The sequence below is a fragment of the Monopterus albus genome, unplaced genomic scaffold (assembly GCF_001952655.1).
Source record: "Monopterus albus unplaced genomic scaffold, M_albus_1.0 scaffold112.1, whole genome shotgun sequence".
NCBI classification, from domain to species: domain Eukaryota; kingdom Metazoa; phylum Chordata; class Actinopteri; order Synbranchiformes; family Synbranchidae; genus Monopterus; species Monopterus albus.
The window spans coordinates 1,079,212-1,086,247 of record NW_018127992.1 but is presented as its reverse complement, the minus strand read 5'-3'; the positions used below and the strand labels follow the sequence as shown (position 1 = coordinate 1,086,247).

At 39.8% G+C, this 7,036-nt stretch overlaps 1 protein-coding gene across 1 annotated transcript in view; it reads left to right on the top strand.

Annotated features, from left to right (window-relative positions):
- The window catches only part of arap2 (ArfGAP with RhoGAP domain, ankyrin repeat and PH domain 2), a 57,643-nt gene that overhangs the window by 11,634 nt on the left and 38,973 nt on the right, over nt 1-7,036 (top strand). The window lies entirely within an intron of this gene.

Sequence of the window (7,036 nt, the reverse complement as noted above, 5' to 3'; positions counted from 1 at the left end):
TGAAGAGTTGGACCAGAGAATGCTGCTATTAAATAGAATGACTCATATTTTCCTGGTCAGACATTAAAAAATGAATAAATAAAAAAATAAAAAGCTGACACACTCACATAAATCTGTGAAAGGGCCCTTAAACTAATGTAGGTGTGTGAGTAGGAACACTTATAACTGTCTTAGCCATGTTTTCAGCCCAGTCTCTTTATGCTTTAATGAGCCAATCATGTTTAAATCTCATACTCACTGTTGTGCTGCCACGTTTACAAAAAGCACAGAGAGGGGTTTTCCCCCCATTTTCATGAAGGAAATGAAGGCAGACAAACCCACAAATTTGAAAGCAGCAAGTTGTAAGTTAAATTTTTTTTTCTCTTTTTCTTTGTTTCTCTTCTACTTTTCCCTAAACTCTTCCTTTGCATTACCCATCGCATGTTTGTGACATTGGAGGCATGGCACAGATGTGCTGTGTCGTGTGGCTTCCCCTTGACACATCTGTTTTGTTTGTGTTGTTTCACACAAGGCTGATGACAAGAATGTATTAGATTTGGGGGGGGGTTTCTTAGGGCTGTATTTTACATAATGTATGTGGGTTGCTGCTGTGCGCACTCCCCAGCACCGAGCCTGTTAGGGACCCCTAATTGCTAGCATGGGATCACCTGGTCGCCATAGTAATAGCCATTACTTGGAGGTGTGCTAGACCCACACACATTCTCAGGTATGGTATTGGCTGCCTGAAATGTGGAAGTGTGTAGCATTCAGGAAGTCTGTATGTGCTCATTATGTGTCTGCAAGTTGTAGGGCTTCATCATTAACAAACAGACAAATATGGAGCAAACCAGATACTGTGTGGAGATATGGATGTTCAACTAAACTGACCAACTACTGCAGGAAAGAAGGGCCCTATAGGTCAGGGAGGTTAGGGACAAGCAAAATGCTATTCTGACAGATTGACAGTGTTCTTCCAGTGGAGATCTTGCCTCAGGGACAAGAGTTAGTGCAGCACTTGGCAAGTTGGGACTCTATAGCAGAGTGGCCACAAAGAAGATACTCCTAAAAATGTCACTTATAGTACAGTTACAGGCAAAAGATCTTTACATGCGTTTATATGCAACTATCTTTCATACTAATGTTCAGTGCAGGAAACAATGCGCTCTTATTAGTGTGGCTCAAGGGTGTGGAAGATAACTTGTTTTTTTTTTTTTTAACCCCAATTACAATCCCAAACGTGACCTATGACGTGATTGTCCTGTTTTGAACATAATTTGGAGTTTTTTTCTAATACAGCGTTCTGTTACTCACTTCACATGTGGTATCATGTACCTCCTTTAAAAAAAAAAATCTATAATAATTGATCCGAGTTGATTAATCATTCAACAGAAAATGAATCGCCATCTATTTTGGTAATCAATCTTTTAAGCGCTTTTGTAGAGTCCATTACAAGGCATGATGGTGTATTGACTGATCTCAAATGTATGTAGAATTTACAGCATGGGTCTTTAAACACAACTATAAATGTGACAATATCAGTCATAAATTAGAAGAAGAGCAGACTGCTCCTCGTCTGTAAACAACCCAGTCTCACAGCAAAGTCTATAATAGCTACATGTACATGTGAAACATACTGCTCTCGCAGTAACACCCCAGAAATTGTGGCATACTAAATATTAGCTTCCCGATCTACACTGCAGTCCAGTTGGTAGCGGTAATGCGCCACTGCCTTGTTTGACAACCACCATAAATGACCAAGAAGAAGAACACAAAGAAGGTCACTGGACTCCAATACAACAAACGTTGCCATGTCACAATTTACAGCCAGTATTGTGATACTGCTACGGTTTACACTTTGGACCAACACAGCTGTTAACACCTTTTGCTATGGGACCCGGCTGCTGTAAACCTACAGTGAAGAACTAGAATATTAGGCCAAATAATTCCCTCTTTATTTTCTGGACACAATGCCACATCACATAAAGCTTTGGAAAGTGGCATCTGCATTGTTTTTGTGAAAATTCTGGTTAAACAGAAATGGAACTTTTTCAATTGTTGTGTGCAGTATTATGTCTGGCAGAAACGGGGAACAATTCAATACCCATATGACACCATCCCTACTGTTTAGTGTGGTGTTGACAGAGAGGAGAATAAAAGGAGCCACATAGCAGACAGTATTGAGGACAAAACAGTTGAGAGTTGTTTAAGCAGGACTAAACATACATACGAGGTAATGTAAGGACAGATGTATATTTCAGCAGCATGCCATCATGTTCTTGTTTTTTTGTTCTTCTAAGCCACACAACCACAACAAGGTTGCACTTCAGGCCTTCATTTAACCACCACATGGTGCTGAAAATCAGACGCTATATTGAATGAAATGATGATAAACATGGTTCTTTACCAAATACACTATCCCCCTGGTGGGAGACTAGAATAAGCCAGCGATGAGCAATCGTCAGACGCCCTGAACGCCTCACACTCTTAACAACAACAGTCTAAACTGGAGTAGCTCTTAGCGTGCCGCATCGCTTTGCAGTGTGAATCATGTTCCCAGTTTGTAAAAGTAAAAATAGGAAAACACTCTTCATGTCCCCTGGATGTAATGAATCAAAACAAAGTTGTCAGGCTGCTTCTCCCCGATCCCCTCCACTGTCCCTTCCTTCTGCAGCAGCTCATTTGTAGCACCAGCATTAGGACGTCCACTGATGGCAGCGCGTTGCCACTTCATTAGCTCCTACTCTATGCATATACATGTATCCATGCACATGGGCCACAGCGGACCTCGTTGTACCTGCTCGTCCGATATCACCCTGGGATACTGTAGGAGCACGTTATTTTGCATATCCCCATTCCAGATTCCATTTAAAAAAGCCAATGGCAGCTCTCTAAGGCAGTGTTTGTTCACATTTTAGGAACCCCTGAGGACCGTTTCAGTGATGGCTCTATCCCTTATCATCAAACACTTCTACTGTTTGTGGTTTCTTGTATATTTATAGGTTCCTCTATCATTTTTTATGTGCAGTGTGTTCCCATATGTTACACTCAGGAGGATACACAGACAATATAAATAAAGTTATGTGTAAAAAATATGTATATTGCAAAAGTTTTTCTTTGAGTTCTGTTTTCATCAGTTGACCCAAAAAGGTTTAAAAGCTTGATCTGTGTAAGTGGACTTTTGCTTGTTTTAAATTCTTCCAGTACCTCCGCCAAACCCCTACACTAAGTTGAAAGATTTTCTTGATAAAAGAATCAGCCGATGAACTAAAACTGTAAATATAAAATATCTAAACTGCATCGCAAACTTTAGAAATCCCAGAGTGTGTTGGTTTCCCGTACTGTATCTTGCAACCTACTTTAATGGGTAAAGGTCACTGAGAGTGTTGGTAGTGGTGCTGTAACATTCAGGGTTGAGTGGATGACAAACGAGCATAGTTTACTGACATGCCAAAGAAGTCTTGGTCCTTGGAATCGTCACTCTGAGGGCCAATGCCGCTGGTGCCTGCGCCAGGCAAGTCAGTAATTGGTTCGTAAATGCTGCAGGTGTGTGACATTACTGATCTCCACCTGCCACTTGGTCTCCTTGCCAGTTTACTGTCCGCACTTGTTTGGATACATCAGTTCTTACGAACAACGTACAACCTTTAATTATTCAGTTTATTGTCATAATGTGAGAATCCACTAACTCTGTAGTTAATGTTGGAAACATTGCATGAGAGCATTAAGTCTTTAGTTATTTGGGGTTTGATTCATGTGTTTATGTGGTAAACATTCACACAGAGCTAACCCCTGAGGAAAATATCAGGCTCATGAGAGTAGCACGACTGAACCAGAACAGTAACGTTTTGCCTTATAAACTAAAACAATAAGCTGAAAGTTGCTAAAGCTTCACAGTTTGGTGATAATTCTGTGTGGTTTTGTCTCCTTATGCAACGCCAGATAACTTTTGATACATTGTTTATATATAAATATTAAATAGTCCAGCTTTAAAGTAGCAACAAGAGGCATAGAATTACATCCCTTGGCACCTTCTAGTGATGGTATCAATACAAACACTGGCAGTGCCATATTTTCCAGAGACTGTCAAACTTTTTTACAAGTGAAACAACTGCCATCAGAGCTAAACCCATGAAAAACCCGCTGTACAAATAGTGGCTTAAAGATTACAATGTTGTTTTTTTACAATAAACAACCTGCAGCAAGACACTGAATCCCTGTCAGCTGTTTCACTGTAAATCACTGGATAAAAACATCAACTAATGCCTAGACTGTAAATAGAATGATGTAAACATGTAAATTGTGTTTTATGACGACTCTTCACTCTAACCCAGGAGGCAACTGTACTGTAAAACCAAGCTAAACAGCAATGCCTCTTACTGTTGACATCATCCTGCTCCTTTTTAAATGACACACCATGGATTTGGAGGCAAAGAAGTTTTATTGTTGCCACCCTAGCATCCCCGACGCCTCAAATCTCTGAATCTCCCGGCACATTAAAAATTTATCCGGCAGCCTTTCTGTGCGGATAATAAAAAGATGAACACCAACATGCGGACACACATACACAAACACTAAATCAAAGGCCCTGTTTCTTCCTGGGTCTCCATTCCACCCTGTTGTTAGCAACATTGCCATTCTCTGCCAGTTTTTCTAGAGCTTGTTGAAGTTTGTTTTTAACCAGTACACAGGATTGCACACAGGACTTTAAGAGGGCCAAGAGGTCACAAGCAGCTGCTGAGAGTTTGGAAAGATTCCCTTGTTGGAGTGTTTGTATGTGGATGGTGGTAATTTTGAAGTGAAGTGATATTGGCAAAAAAAAAAAAAAGTGGGATCTGGTCACATCTCTAAGTTTCATTTCAGATAAATGACTGTGTCTTTTGGCACTTTGGAATTTAGTTGTCTGGTGTCTTTTATCTTCAGCCGGCTTGTTTTGCACATGTTAGCCAGTTGTGTTATCATTTACTGTGTGTGGCTGCATTCCTGTCTGTGTGTGTGTGCACGAGCGTCTCTGATTACCCCACTGTCCACTGCTTGTCGGGGACCACTTTGTGAGCGTTGCCGTGGGCGACCAGATGGCTAATTGAGCCCTTTGTCATGTCACCTCCCTTCACTGGGGACTGAGCCAATCAGCACAGGCCAGACTTCTCAACTGCCGCCCCCACAGACATCACAGTCTCATCTCAGAGTCCAGCTTTAGGGGCCCAGAGAGACTGTTTAGAAAGCTCACAGGGAGAGCCTTGTTACAACTGCTACAGCTTCAAGCCACCAGCTTATTTAAATTCTCTCAATCTGAGTGGTTGGAAAATTGTGTATGTTAGAACCACTTCTCTGCGGTTTGCTTATTAAACTCTGTGTCAGGTTCCATCTCTTTATGACACTGCTATTGGCATTCACATTCTGCATGTTAGATCCAAAGCTAGATTACAGATGTTGCAAACTAATATTGCCCTGGCTTCATGTCACCTTGTTCGAGATTGGCGTCACATCAAGAATATATTTCACTTGTTTGAAATGGCTACAGTGCCTGAATATGCCTGTATTAGTCTACAATTCTATTCTGTTCGACAATGCTTCACCATGCAAAATTAAAGCCAAAAAAATCATTAATAAAGGGAGGTCATCTTGCCGCATTCTTTGTTAGTGCAACGTTACTTTCCATTTAAGATCTACTGTGGTTTTACCCTTCAAGGTACCTAAAACCATTTTCAAGGTGCTTGCATGTGGTATATGATATCTACTTTGTTTCATTTTTATAACATGTTAATATATTAGTACCCTTTTATTGTAATTCAACGATTATTGAAGTGCATATGAGCACAATTAATTAGTTTGACACAATGAGTCCATACACAGAGCGCACACATACAATAATAACTGACTGTTTTTCTCTTTGTGGAATGATATGTGGCTCTGAGATGAGTGGTTGGTAGTGTTGTAAAGGGTGGAAATGTCACTTCAGTTAAAAGTGGTTTCAATTAAAGTTATTTTACCTTGCTTGATGAGAGAGCTGGAGGTAGTCATGATAAAATCTCTAAGATATTGCCAAGGCTCTGGCAGAAAATTGAACTCCAGAATTGAAGCTAATTGAATTTGTGAATGATAAGGTTGAAATTGGGGAGCGCTTAAAGCTAGCAAGAAAATATGAGTACCAGGGGTTCAGAAGAAAACGGGTGAAAGAAAGAGTGAATAAGGCTTCGAATTCTAAAGGGACAAGGATTAAGAGATAACAGAGTGTAAAACTCATTTTTAACAGATACAGAACATGGAGGTTTGCACCTTGAAGTGCTCACAGATCATTTTATCTTTGATTTGAATGACCACGTGAAAAAGTCATGATTAAATAAACAGCGGTTTGTATAAAAAAATAATGCTGTGATTCTTCACTGATGCCCACATGGAAATACTCTCACATGGAGGTCAGATTGCAGGTTCAGGTAAAAAACAGCAATCATGAAGCTGATGGGGATTCAGTGTCTTTCTTGGACACCTCAACAGAGTGGACGCATGTGAATAACTGGCCAGTAATCCATATTTTCTGGATGAACAAAAATGAGCTTTTTAGGGGTTTTACATGGAATAGAAAGATTAGAAAGATAGAATCGCATCTAGTATTAGCACTATCTAGAACTATTCTCATATTCTAAATCCAAACTTTTTTTTTTTGTGACAACACTATGGGATATAAGCAGTGATGGAACCTGGACACGTTGTCAGATAATATCGACATAATAATATGCTTTTTCTGCAGTAACACAGGCTTAATGCAATGTCCCATAAACGGCACTGTGGGAGTGCACACTTGATTTAATAAAGGTATTACCACTGGTGGTGGTTAAATATTTTCAGTGGAGTCTTACCTTGATTATAATTTATTTATTGTTTATATGTTTAGACTGGTGGTCTAAATATATAAATCTAATCTCACAAAACAGTTGTAATATTTATATGGACTACAGCATTTTAGTATATCGATTGGGTTGGTTATTGTATTTGGTAACGTTGTAGATACGAAGTTTATAATCGGTTAACTTTGGGACATTCAAGTATTTTATTGTGT